Raw genomic sequence first — 13,237 nt, 5'->3', positions numbered from 1 at the left:
AAAGGAAAGGAAAGGAAAGGAAAGGAAAGGAAAGGAAAGGAAAGGAAAGGAAAGGAAAGGAAAGGAAAGGAAAGGAAAGGAAAGGAAAGGAAAGGGAGAAAGATAAAGAAAGAAAGAAAGAGAGATAAAGATCTGCAGGGTGGCTGTGCTGTAACTGGTGTCCTCCTCCACTGAGCAAACCCGCCTGAGCGGTGCCTCTGAACTCACTGGACAGGATTCACAGCCCCAGCAGTGCCAAATTCAGCTGAGTCATGTGAATTCATCCCGATGTGAATTCATCCCGAGCAGCTCCTGCCCACCCCAGGAATCCGGGCGTTCCAGCCTKCTCCCAGATGTCTGGACTGGCACGAGTTCTGCTGTGCCTCAGAGGCACGGAAAGTGTTAATCATGCAAATATTCGACACTAGTGCTGTGCCTGACTTCCATGGAAATCCAAATCCCGGTGCACATCTCCCTGTCAAATTCCTTCTTTCCCCTCTGACCTTCCTCCAGCCAGCACAGAGCAGATCACCACAGAGTGAGGGCAGCACCCCAGATTCAGCAGTGACAGCACTGAAAATACTCTAACTGTTCTCTCAGGTTATTCCTGCAATCATTAATCCCAGGAGATTGCTATTAAAGTTCATCCAAAACTGATTTGGTTTGCATTGCATGTTTGGCAGAGACATTACTGTATTAACAGCTCATTTTCTGCGAGATTGTGCAGTGTATTGAAGCTAAAAAGAACAAATAAAACATAAAGCCACTTGAGACAGGTAAAAGTCTTCCTTGTTTTTCTATCTCTGATTACTSTGTGCTCCACAATCTGAGATTTCTTTCATTCCAGAAATCATTGGAATACAAGCCTTAGTAAAGGTCATACATGAAATTGCTTAGGCAGGCGCTTATTTTCCTTCAAACACCTMAAACCTCTTTTTCACCTCAATTCCTTCCAGGGGAATCTCATTTCTCCATGTTTTTCCATGGAGCTTTCACTATTGCATCAGCCTTAGTTCTCAGCATCCAGCATACTTGAGGTGCAGACAGAGCAGCCACACAATTCATTCCCAACCATTTCTTAGCAAGAATGAAATGAAATGAACTAAAATTGTGGTTTGCCTTTGTTACAGCACATTTCTTTCTTACAATTCTTCAAAACACACACCTTGMCAGCTGTTTCTGGATCAGAAAACACTGCAAACCTTTGCTCAGTTCAAATAACTGGTACAAGACAAAAACAATGCAAGACAGAGGGAACCACAACCACATTGTGGTTTTCAACAGTAAAATGTAGTTAAATTGGTGCTTGAACGAGAGTTAAACCTCAAGCTGAGCTTTACCAAAGCCCTGGTTCTGCCTTCAAATTTAAAACCATGCTTGGAGATGGATTGGGTCAAAGCTTTGGCARGTGAGAATCGGCCATCAGTGATTTGGAGCAGATTTAGCTCTGCAAGGAGAGAGCTCACTGCTTTAAGACAGATAACAATTGCAAAGCTCAGCCTGTCYATGAGCAACCAGTAGGTTTTCCTCTTCCTTAAAGTGCACAAAGATATGTTAATGCAGAAARGAGTGATTTAATTCTGATAATTCCCTGGTGGCAGGAATGTCTAAACACTGATTGTGCATCAACTCAGCCATGGCCCTGCAGAATCTTTAAATGGAGGGGTCCAGGTGTGTGTCCCTCATGGAATGGGCACAGATAAAGAGGAACCAGTGCCCTGCTCAGCTGCATTCCCATGGGCCTGCATAATGGGGTCAAAGCACAGCATTTTTAGATTTTTTTTTGGCTTGTTTTTTGCTCAAGGGAATAAAACAGAGCTCAAGCTTTGGCCAAAACTCTCCTCCCCTAACCCCAGAGCAGGGGCACTGCTGGAGGAGCAGTGGGTGGGTGTGGAATTTGGTGAATGATGCTGGAAGGAACCAGGAGCCTTCCAGATTTGCCAGAGGAACGAGCTGCTCCACATCCTCAGTGCCTCTGCCCTCCCTGGTGCCAACTCTGTCCAACCAGCTTTGAAAACCTGAGCCTGTGCTGTGGATTTCACTCACCAAAGTGTGTGTTTTTAACAGAAACGAGGGCTTGGGCAAGCTGCAGGACCCGAGGTGGTGCCCAGGGYTTCTGGTGGTGCTCAGCCCTTGCAGCATCTCCTGCGTGCCCACCAAAAAACCAGTGCAAAGCACAAGGAAGTAAAAACAGCACTAAAAACCACCAATGAAATCATGCCAAATGAAGAAGAGTGCCAGGGAAAGAAGCAGCATCTAAAATGGATATACCCTGTCTGTACATAATGCTAGAAGAAAACAGGAAATAAACACAGCACARCCCACAATTCTGCTCTGCTGAGACCTAACATCTTAAAATTTTAGTTAGAAAGAAGCAATGACTCCAGTGCTCTTTGGATTACAGAAGATGAAGAGTTTTGTGCATGTTCTGATGTATTTCTGCACTTTATATATATGGGAGATAAATTATGTGTGCAGCAATGAGTACAAACAAACGAACCAGAGCCAGAGCTCTTCTGGAGGGATTTCAGGGACAGCAGGCCAGGGCTTACTTGGATTCTGTTTCMAAACTTTCTGGAAAGAGAAAGTTTTCTGTGTCTCTCTGCACATCAAAAAAGCTGAAACAGAGTGAAGGCAGAGGCATCTCCTTGCATCAGCAAGTGCCAACCTTTAAAACTTCGCTTCCACACTCAGAAACTGCCGAGACCTCAAAAGGTCACTCTGAACAATCTGGGAAAATGATAAAGCTCCAGCCCTTGGGGAAACAAAACGTTTTCTATCAACATAGGGCAGTACCTGTTGAAGTTGATGGTGCAGGGTGACATGCTCAGGTGTTCTGGTATCCCCTGGATGATTTAATCCTGCTGGATGGAGGATGATGAYAAACTGGTGCTGCTGGAACCTTGCTGCTCTGGCAGGGGCATCTGCCTGGTCAGAAAGCTGAGGGTGGAAAGCAAATGACAAACACATCCCCATTAAAGCAGGCACAGCCATAACATGTGCATTTGATCATCGCTGCTGGAAATGGCTTTTGCCAGTGAAGAGTTCAGAACATTTGGAAAGTCACTGAATCGTTTCCAGTTCAAATAAAAAGGTAAAGCAGAAATAGCATCTGCAGCCATCCATGGGGACGCTGTGAAGTGAGATAGGAGTTGTACAGTGCCATAAAAATGTTCACTGTTCAAAACCTTTAGGGAGGAGGGTGATCAAGGAAGCATCACAAAGTAACTTTTTTTATGAATTGAAATAGCTGTACTTTAAAAACAAGCTTATTCCATTGAAAGTACAGAAAATTGAASTTATTTCAATGGGTTTTGGATTAGGTCCAGTTGTCTAATAGAATCCACATCTTTGCTCTCGAGTAGCAGACTAGGCTGAAATTCTGGGGGCTAAAACTTGTTGCTGTGACTCTATGACCTYGTACACAAAACACCAAATTTCACAGCTCCTCTTTCATGGACCAMCTGATGCTCTGACCTGCAGCTCAGCTGCACAGACCATTACAAAACCACTCTCCACCTGTGTGCTTTTTCTGCCCTGTGCCACCCCTCAAGGAAAGGTGAATTCCTCATCAGTTCCAAGGCTGAAGGAGTGATGCTCCCCTGCTTCCCACCATGAGAAATTCCAGTGCAGAAGGAGGATGCCCAGCCAGTCACACAAATCTGTGGACAGGGCTGCTGCAGGCAGCTTGTCATATTCCCTGAAGGGTCTCAGATGCACAAAGRACAGATGAGGACACCTATAATCCTGCTGCCTTCATTCTCCTGCAGGGTAGAATAACACTCTTTGCATCARGAACTCAAAACATGCGACATAAAAATCCATGGTAGCTCAGAAATGTCTGAGCTTCTACACAAGCATCCATCTGTCAAAATTATTTTTAAACTTGATTCATGTCTTTGAGGTAGATCTRAATGGAAGCAGCAGTTCCTTATCAGATTTTCATTTCACAAGGGTACAAGTGCAGCCAAGACTCGTAGAGAGGTGGAGGCTCCATCTATCAGGAAATCTGCCAGCTAAAGCAGGGCACTCACATCTCCAGATCTGCTTATCTTCCTCYTGTCCACACAAGCTGAAAGCTCTGCAAAACCAGACTGTCTCTCATTGCTTTGTGTGTGGATTTATTTTAGTCAGGCATTCCAGTGAGTTCAGCTTCCAGTTCTGGTTTCATTTCAATGCTCTTAGGGTCCCACAATTGTGCCTGTTCTTGATGCTGAGTTTGAGCTCCCAAGGRTCTCCATCAGACAGATCATCCCCTCCTCTCACCCCTGGATCAGCAGCCTCCTGCTAACATWAAACATTTGGGTCTCATGCAAAAGAACAGCCCAAAAGAGGCTGTGAATGTTTCTCTTCAGTCCACTCCTCCTTTCCCACCACCACTCTTCAAGGATGWGCTGTTCTGAATGGTATCTGCAGATGCTCAAATGTTAAAGTGGATCCCAGAATGGCAGTCTTGATTTCTGACAAAAGGTTTTCTTGCCTTATTTTGTACTCTTGCTTTTGTCCTGTGGTGCTSTCAGCTGTCAAGTTGGGGCAAAAAAAACCTTAAAAATGAGAATATCAAAACATRCCTTCTCCTTTTCTGGCTGACTGCWCGAAAAATGTTAATACCTTAGGGAAAAACATTTTCTCAATGAAATTTCCAAGCAAAGACTTTAAAATTCTTGCAGAAAGAAAAAAAAATCAAAGTAGCTTTCTTTCTCTAAAACATGCCACCGATATCAGGCAATCTACTTTGATTTTCAACTGGTGTACATTAGAGATCCAAATCGAACCTCTTTATCCAAATACAGAYACCATGAGCTGAAAAACATCTCACAGGCTTTTCCTTCTTCCCAGTCTGAGCTCCTGGGACTGGACATTTCTCCTGTGGCTGGAAAAGCACTGTTTGCTACCTCCTGCTTCACATTTTGGAGCATCACCACCAAAACCAACCCCAGGGGCACCGAGCCCACAGAACCAGAGGTGCAGGATCAGCAAAATCACAAACACTCACTGCAAAAACAGAGTTCACAACATTGGAATAATCTCTAATAAGARTWCACAACATTGGAATAATCTCTATTTCAGTGAAGCAGTGACTAAGTGAAGTGGTGTAAAACCAACAGCATTTCCTAGAGTATTTCAGAATTGCAGGGCGCCAGTTTTTGTTAATTCTAAACTGACACTAATTTGGCTGTGTGGCAGTCTCTTATGACTGTCTAACACCTTTTCAAGCTTATGAAAGAAAACAGCACCTACTGCCAAAAACTCTGCTTATTTTAATAAAAACTAATACAAAAAAAAAAGAGAAATTTCACAGCCTCCCCTGATGAGTTGCTGTGAAGTCTGCAGGCAAGGAGCAAGAGCACAGCTTCAACTGCCCAGTGACACCTGTCCTACAATTGATGTAAGAATCAGGAAAGGTTTGGGAATCCCATTTACATTTTAAAAAGTATTGCAGGTGTCACGGAGTCAAGTTTGCATGGAGAACACTGTGATGTGAGCATCTCCCTMTATTTTTCTTCCTTTAGTGGCCTTTGCAAGAGGTGCAAGTCAGGTTGAAGGGACACCAAGGAGCTCAGTGCCCTGATGAGGAAATCTGAGTGACTCAGAGACCACAGAAGATGTGGTGCTGACAGCTCCTGTGACTTCCCTGAGAGTTTCCCTGTTTGGGGTTCCTCCCTAAAGCTTTGCTTTCTGGACATTACARCATGAGAGCTTCAGCTGGCCTTGGAGAGCAAAGGGGTTGGGACAACAATAACCCTGCAGGCTGCAGAACCAAAAAGGAAAGACCTGATGGTTCTTTCTTGCACCAATCTCATGATTTTAAGGTGATCCCAGACTCTGGAGAAATTCYTCAGTGCTCCCTGCTGAAGGAAGAACGAGAGAGAACGAAACATGAGGGGCCATGAACCAACCACACAGGGTGGGAAAGCCTGATCTGCCAGGTTAAAACACCCTCAGGAAAGCCTGTCCCCAGGATTTTTGGCTCTAGAAACACTGCCAGAGGAATTATTTTTCCCCAGGCGTTTCCTTTCTTGGGCAAATTACATCCAGGAGAAGAGGAGCATGAAATGGGAACGAAAGAAACCAAGCAGAAAGGAATTAAGTGTACTCCAGGCGCTCAGCTCAGAAAGGATTTGCTGAAGGACTTTGCATCTCACTTTCCAGGCCAAATAGCCCATCCCTGACTGTCTTGGGCTCCATTCAGCACTAACACAGCAGTCACTATTTCCCTCAGCTSAAAGGATATTTTCACCTGCCCGCGCCGGGGAAGAATAAAAGCTCCTGTCTACCAGAGCTGAAAAGGAACAGAAAAACAGATTTGGTAATGAAGTTGTTAAGATCAAAGCAAACCATCTTGCTCCATAATAGGATTCTCTGTTTTGGGGCTTTTGATCCGAATTACAGCACTCAGAAGTGAGCAGGCAAACAAGTCACAGGGGCTGAGGAGTACATTGAGGCTGAAATTCTCCAACAGTTATCCTCAAATAAATCAAATAAACCCTGCTGCACGAGACCAGYTCCTTCTACCCTGCACATACATACATTTCCCTCCCCAAAACCCATAAAGTGCAGTTTCATGTGACCTTTACTCATCCTGCTGGATGCTGATGAGTTGAAAAGTGCTGGTAAGTAATGGATCCCAGAGAAGTAAATGTTTATGCTTGCCTAAAGCTAGCCAAGGAAATTCTCTACGGTGGAAAAACTGGCTCACCAYGTCCAGTGCCATAACCAGGAGGATATTAATAGAAATAAAAATAAAAATATAAATGTCTGCTTGTTTGCAGCTCTCAATTTAACTGTTAGGTTGCCAGAGCACATACAACAATTTGTCCAGAGACACAGAACCAAACGAAGAGCCAAGGACAAACCCCTGTTTCACAGGAGCCCCATCCATTTCTGCCCAGCCAAAACACACCAGGGTTTTTTTTATTCCAGTGTTTAGATATTTAAATAGCAACTCCTGCTCGCTGCTGTGCAGCTAAAGCAAATGCCTAAATTTTTTTTTTTTAGCTCAAGGAGACACGAGTACTCAGGGTTTGATCGTGACAKTCACTGCTGGGAAGGTTTTGCAGTGTTTTGGGAGTGCTACAAAAGGAAGCAGGAAGTTCTATTTTCTCAGCAAAGTTTTGGTTTGCCTCTTCTATTCAGAAAAAAACCCCACTTATGTTGGTTCTCCCTCTCCTTTCTTAATACCAGAAGATATTTTCACAAAAATTGGACTTTTGGTTCTTTGAAATGCACCCACACCATCACATGTTGCTTGAAATCACACAGCAACAAACTGAATAGTGGCAAAGGGAAGAGGATGACTGAAAGTGCAGGAAAGTATTGGATGGATGTGAAATTTACTGAGGATTATCACAGCTGTTAATAAAGAAAAGAAAAAGTAACTGGAAATTTGGGTAATTCTCTCATATCTTTTCAATTCTGTTTTAAGTGGTTCTGTCAGTGCCATTTTTTTTTCTAATTGTTTCTCTTAAAACCCCTTAAAACTTATAAAAGTTTTAAATCCTCTGAACTGTCTCCCATGCACATTCCAATACATCCCATGAAGAATTTTTTTTTTTTTTTTTTTTTAGGAAAGAGAAATAACAGGAGGAAGCATTATCCCCATTGTGCATAGCTCTGCTATCAAGATTTTTCAGCAGCTAAGTAAAAATATCTGTCCCGATATGAAAATCCAGCAAAACAAGGAAACAGCAGATGTTCAGCAAAACAAAAAAATAAAAAAAGCGTGGAATATTTTAATGTCTGCAGATGAAATTATTACAGTGTGTGAAGATTAAGTTCCCAAGTAATCAAGAGAATAATTAGTGCAGGTCAAGCACTCAGAATGAATTCGACAGCACAAATAAYAACTGTACCATGCCCACCCAAAGGACTGTAATTTGTTCATTTTAACCSAACTAATTTTAATTGGACTGTGCACATGAGTAAGAATCGGGGTCAGCAGGATTAGGCTGCAAGTTTAGTGAGGGCTTTAAAGGCTTTGTTTTAACAATAATAAACAGAATGGTTTAGGAGAATGAGAGGGTTATTGTGATTCTGAGTTAGATGGGAAGTCCATTGCCTTGAAAAAAACAAAAACAAAAAAAAACCAAAAAACCCCCAAAACCCTGCAGCAACAACTATTTGCAGAATAAAAGCTTTTATTCCTTTAAAATTAAATTAAAGCCTAGAACCATTTTTCTGCCTTCTTGTCTAAGTATGAATCTCATAAACAAACACTTGAAGCAATCTCCTTTAAAGGAGGCTCAAACACTTGGAAAGTTAAGSAGTGTTTTTGAGGTTTTAAAAATCTTTTCTTGCTGCACCACAGGAAGWTTTTCCCCAAAAGGCTACTTGGCCTTGGCCTAGGAGGATCACAAAAGTTGGGGATTTTTTTTTCCTCTAGTTTTAATTTATCAAAGMGGAGATATTAAAAAAATGTAAACACTGTGCTGCAGCTCAAAACTCCATTATAAACAGTTTGTGATGGCACTTTTGGAGTTGAATATGAAAACAGTGAAAATTTCACTGGGGAGGAGAACAAAGTCAACATCCCYTCAAACCAAACACAGCCAGAAACTCTCAATCTGATCAAAACTCTGTTYCCATCCAGCAGCAGACACTTCTGCTGCTAATTTTATTTTTATCTCTCCACATTCTCCTCTAAAAAAGTCTGAAAGTCAGAATTGAAGTGGAGATGTTAATGAGCAGTGTCTCTTCTCAGGGTTCAAGGTTCCCTGGCTGTGTGCACAGTGGMACAGGAGCAAAACTGAGATTGCAATTACAATGGTTGTGTTTTTTTTCTGAGTGAACACACCAGAACAAAGGCTCAGCTCCTCAGGTTTGTTCACACAGAGCTGGGAGAGGGTGCAGAGRCAGCTCATGGCACCACACTGCTGTTCAGACCATTTTCACTGAGTGTGGAGTGCCTCAGAGGGAATTTGGTGGAATTACCTGGCTGAAGGCTGACAGCATTCTGTGTGTAACCCTGAAGAATGTGCTGAGTGCCCCTGTCCAAGGGCAGCACACCTGACACACCTGCAGGGAATCCTCATGACTGCACTTTCTGAATTCAGAAATAATAATGTGCTGGAAATCATTGGAATAACTTGTGACTTTCTGTGAAATTCAAGTGTTGGCAGGAACTGCCAGCAAAGGACATCTCACTGTACCACTGTTACCTTTTGAATTGAAAACCATTTTCACCCAGTGGGARCCTTCCCCTCTTTTGCCACCCAAGGTCTCTGTCCCCATGGCTTTTCCTGTGCTGGAATGATGCAAACCCTCACCCTGCAGAGGTCCCTTTGGTCAGGAGTCCCTTTAGGGGCTGGGATTGGGATCTTTTCTGCTCTCTATTTCAGGAAATAACTTCAACTCAGTGTCTGCTGTCCTTTTTTTCCCACCAAGAGCTGTTTGCCAGCGTGTGCTTTGATGTTTTCAGCACTGAAACAACACAGGCTAAAAACAGCAAAAGCAGCACTGGGAAGGGCTCATCCCTCAGCTGGGCAGGAACAGAGCCACAGGAGCTGCTACAGGAGCTTCTCTGGGATCACAAACCAGCACAGACTGCGGGGATTTCTCTGGCAGAAGGGATTGCTGAATGCCCCAGGGTTGGCACAGGAAGGGCTGGAATTCACCCTGAATTCATCCAGGGACACAGTGACCAGAGCTGGGATGGGATTTGGGATCGTTTGGAGCCTTCWGCTGCCAAAGCCACCCTGCTCACCCTCCTCCCCTCACTCTGCACCTCACAGGGACTGAGGGGTGAATGGGGGGCTGTTCCATCACTAAAATGAGATGTTCAGACCCAAAGAAGTGATGCACAAATGTTCTGTTTGGACACAGCTCAGTTCTGGCCTGGGGTGACTCCTTTGAGCCCTCCAGGTGCTGCTGACCCACAGATCCACAGGACAGCATCACTCATCCCTCAGCCAAACCCTCTACTGCTTCCAAACAGCATTTTCAAAGCCCCTTCTCCAAACAAACAATCAATCAATCCCAGCAATAACACTGCAATGGATAAATGCACAGATAATGTGTGAGGTTCAGCTGGAATTTTTTTTGTGCAGTGTGATTATTAGGCCTTCTGTCCTGCTTCACTGTTATTTTATGCTGGAGTTAAACAAGACCTGACTGGCTTTATTATTTTGTTGTCTAACCAATCTGCTGATTAGTCTGATTAATTATACAATTATCCCTCAGCATGACTAATAGTTTTGTCATCGCTGCACAACTTGCAGTAATGTTTMATTTCTTCTTAAAGAATAACAGGAAAATGATTGTACTTTAGGGAATTAGTACTTAGCCATCCTTTAAAAGCTAATAAAATGAAGCCTGGAGATGGAAAATTAATTAAAATGGTTGACAGGCTCTATCTTAACGAGGCAAAGATATATTATCCCATATAGCAATGRGCAGCAACAACAAAAAAGTAAACTAACTGTGGTCCTACAAGTGTAAAATCAGATGTAGCACATCTGGGTTCAATCCAGAYAAAGCAGAATAAAAGTGGAAATTGCTGGGATGCAGGTGCTTACAAACACACATGGCTTTTAAGCTGGCAGAAATTGATATTTTCTTGGAAATACACATACAATGAAGAGTAATTTGGATAATGTCATTAGGGTTTGTTGGGGTTTGGGTTTGTTTTTTTTTTGTAATAGGATTACACTCCACTGGTTTAATTTGCTTTGCAGAATTCTTTAGGAAATCTTCTGACCATTTTTACTTTGAAAATYTTAGATCCTAAAGGTGTTTCACTACTAAACTGCCTCCCAGACACAAAATGTTTCATATTTAACAGGCTCATTGGTCTCAAATGTGACTGTATTAAAGAGCTGCATTTTCAGCTATTCAAGRTATAATCTCCCTTTGCTATGTGCACAGATATCACCTGTCTGAAACCATTCTGGTGAACAGTCCTGCAGCCATTACTGGAGGAAATTTTCCACTCTCTTCCACCCCCCTGATGAATTTTTCTTTCTCTAAGCTTCCCACCCCAGTTCCAGGTTGATTTGGTTGTTGATGTTCCCCATGACCATCATGTAACCATTTCCCCAAGGGAGCACATGAAGAAGGTACAGCAAATTACCCCTCAYTCCTGTTCCAAAGGTCCATAAAGCATCTAAATTAACTAAGATCTCCTTACTGAAATGCACAGGGACCCTGTTTTCCTCAGAGGAGCAGTCAAGTGACTGCAATCAGCATCATGAAACAGCCCCTGGCTGTTGGTCTGAATGTACCAGAGAGGGCACAGACAAACTCTCTGCTTGCCAATCTCCYAGCAATGGAAATTTTCCTCAAGATAAAGCCAAACCTCAAGCCAAAGTTACTGCAGTTCATGGACATCCTGACAAGTGTGGACCTTGTTTGAGAAAAGCCGGGACAGGTCATGACTGCTGRGTGGAATCCATCATCTCCAGAGCCACGATTCCTGCAGGACCCAGGGACAAAATCTGGGATTGCTCAGCATTCTGCACCTCTGCCAGGAAAGGGACACAGAGCCCCATTCTGCTGTCACAGCCCCAGGGATGTCCCTGCTGTGCTCTGCAGGAATTTCACAGCTGATCTCAGAGACTGGGGCAGGGATTTGCTCCTCAGTGCATTTGCTGTTTCTGTGGAATTGTTCTGCAGCTCTCTGGCTCCTGATGTCTCAATGTGACCCTCTCAACMTCTGAGGCCAGGTCTCAGCAGCTCCATAGCAGCTGGCAATGCCACAGGAGCTGTGTTCTGAGATCTCTGGTCACAAGGTGAAGCCTTTCTCCAGTGCACATTGTTTTATGTATGTCAAAACACATCTCACTCTATCACTGTTATCATTTTAACCAAACCATTTTCACCCAATGGGAATTTTCCCCCACCACACTTTATTCACATATAAATAAAGCTCCTTACTACAAAATTAATGTATGGAATGCACCAGAGTTACACCCACCACTGCTTGGAAATGCTGCTCTAGCACAGATCTCTCACCACTGCTAAAAACTTCAAAACATTTCACATSCAACAGCAAACATTTCTGCCTCTCTTACCTGCACTTGTCTCCATCAGGACATGTTGTTCTGGAGGCTGCTCTGCTGCGAGATTTTCACAAAGAACCCAGTGGCTCTTGAGCGTCTGTCAAAATTCAGGGTGAATTTTCTGAATCTGCATCCTGACAGGCCCATCATAAACCTGGAATCCATAAATAAGGAATGTCCTATGGGATTTAAACACAAACATAGTCCTGTGTTAAAAGCTGGGCAAACTCCAAATCTTCTGGCACTACCAAAGATATGAACAAGTAGCTAAACCACCTTTTCTGTCCCAAAACTGGGATCTGAAAACTCATCATATGTGAAAGATTAAATTCTGCTGAACATTCTCTGTGGGATGAGGCTCAAAAAAAGCAAAAAAAAAAAAAAAAATTACTTATAATCTTGCCCCAGGCTTGTAAACTGGGATAAAGCAGCTCAAAGCCCTTGTCCTCAGCCACCCAAAAATTCATCACCATGAGAAAGACCCAAAGGGCTGTGTGGGTCAGCACTGCCATCACCTTCCTTGTTTCARGGCAGATGGGCTTCTCAGGAAAACATCAACATGGCTTTTCAGAATCAGCATCTTGAYGTTGGGAAAAACCTGAAGAAAGAATCTCAGTTGATGCAGCACGAGAGACAAAGCAATGACCTCAGACAGAGGCAGCAGTGCCCAGAAGATTTTGTTTTTCTCCCAGTTATTGGTGTGGTGAGTTTAAAGAGGCAACTTGCCCTGAGTCAGAGTCGGGCTGTTATCCTGATYTCTCTTCTGAGCTTTGATACAAAGCAGAAAATAAGAAACCTTCATAAGGATGAAGTTCTGACCCCAGGGAAATGAGCAGGGGATTTCTCACTAGACACCAATGGGCCCACAGCTACCCCTTMACTTGATTCAGTGTGATTTAGAGGCATAAAAATCATTTTTCCCAAAACACTTGGGTCCTTTTGTAGATGTCCTCACAGGGCCYATTGAGAATCTCTGTGTTGATGCTAGAAAATCAATCAGACCCTTTCAAGAATCTCATTCAGCAAAGATAACAGAGCAACTGGAGCTGCTGAACTTGCCTGTAAAAACCATGAACTGCTCTCCTTGCCTGTAAAAACCAAAYCCCCACGTGCTCTGTGTCTGCTGAAAGAAAAAGCTGCCCAGAGCAAAAGGGTTCTCCGTGGGAACTGGGGGCATCTCAATCACTCTCAGGCTATTTTTTGCCACATTCTTGGCTGTTAGTGGTGGATTTGTGCTGTGTTTGGAAAAAAAAAAAAAAAAA

At 43.3% G+C, this 13,237-nt stretch overlaps 1 protein-coding gene across 1 annotated transcript in view; it reads right to left on the bottom strand.

Moving 5' to 3' along the window:
* CEMIP (cell migration inducing hyaluronidase 1) overlaps nt 1-13,237 on the bottom strand; it is a 93,880-nt gene that overhangs the window by 71,122 nt on the left and 9,521 nt on the right. The window contains exons 5-6 of the mRNA XM_057365860.1: nt 11,988-12,154; nt 2,776-2,919 (exon numbers count right to left, since the gene is read on the bottom strand). The gene's annotated coding sequence lies outside the window, so the exon portion shown is untranslated. The remainder of the gene's footprint in view (nt 1-2,775; nt 2,920-11,987; nt 12,155-13,237) is intronic.

Source organism: Malurus melanocephalus, unplaced genomic scaffold (assembly GCF_030028575.1).
Source record: "Malurus melanocephalus ecotype Western Australia unplaced genomic scaffold, MMel_1.1 scaffold_58, whole genome shotgun sequence".
NCBI classification, from domain to species: Eukaryota; Metazoa; Chordata; class Aves; order Passeriformes; family Maluridae; genus Malurus; species Malurus melanocephalus.
This window is presented reverse-complemented; position numbering and strand designations above follow the sequence as displayed.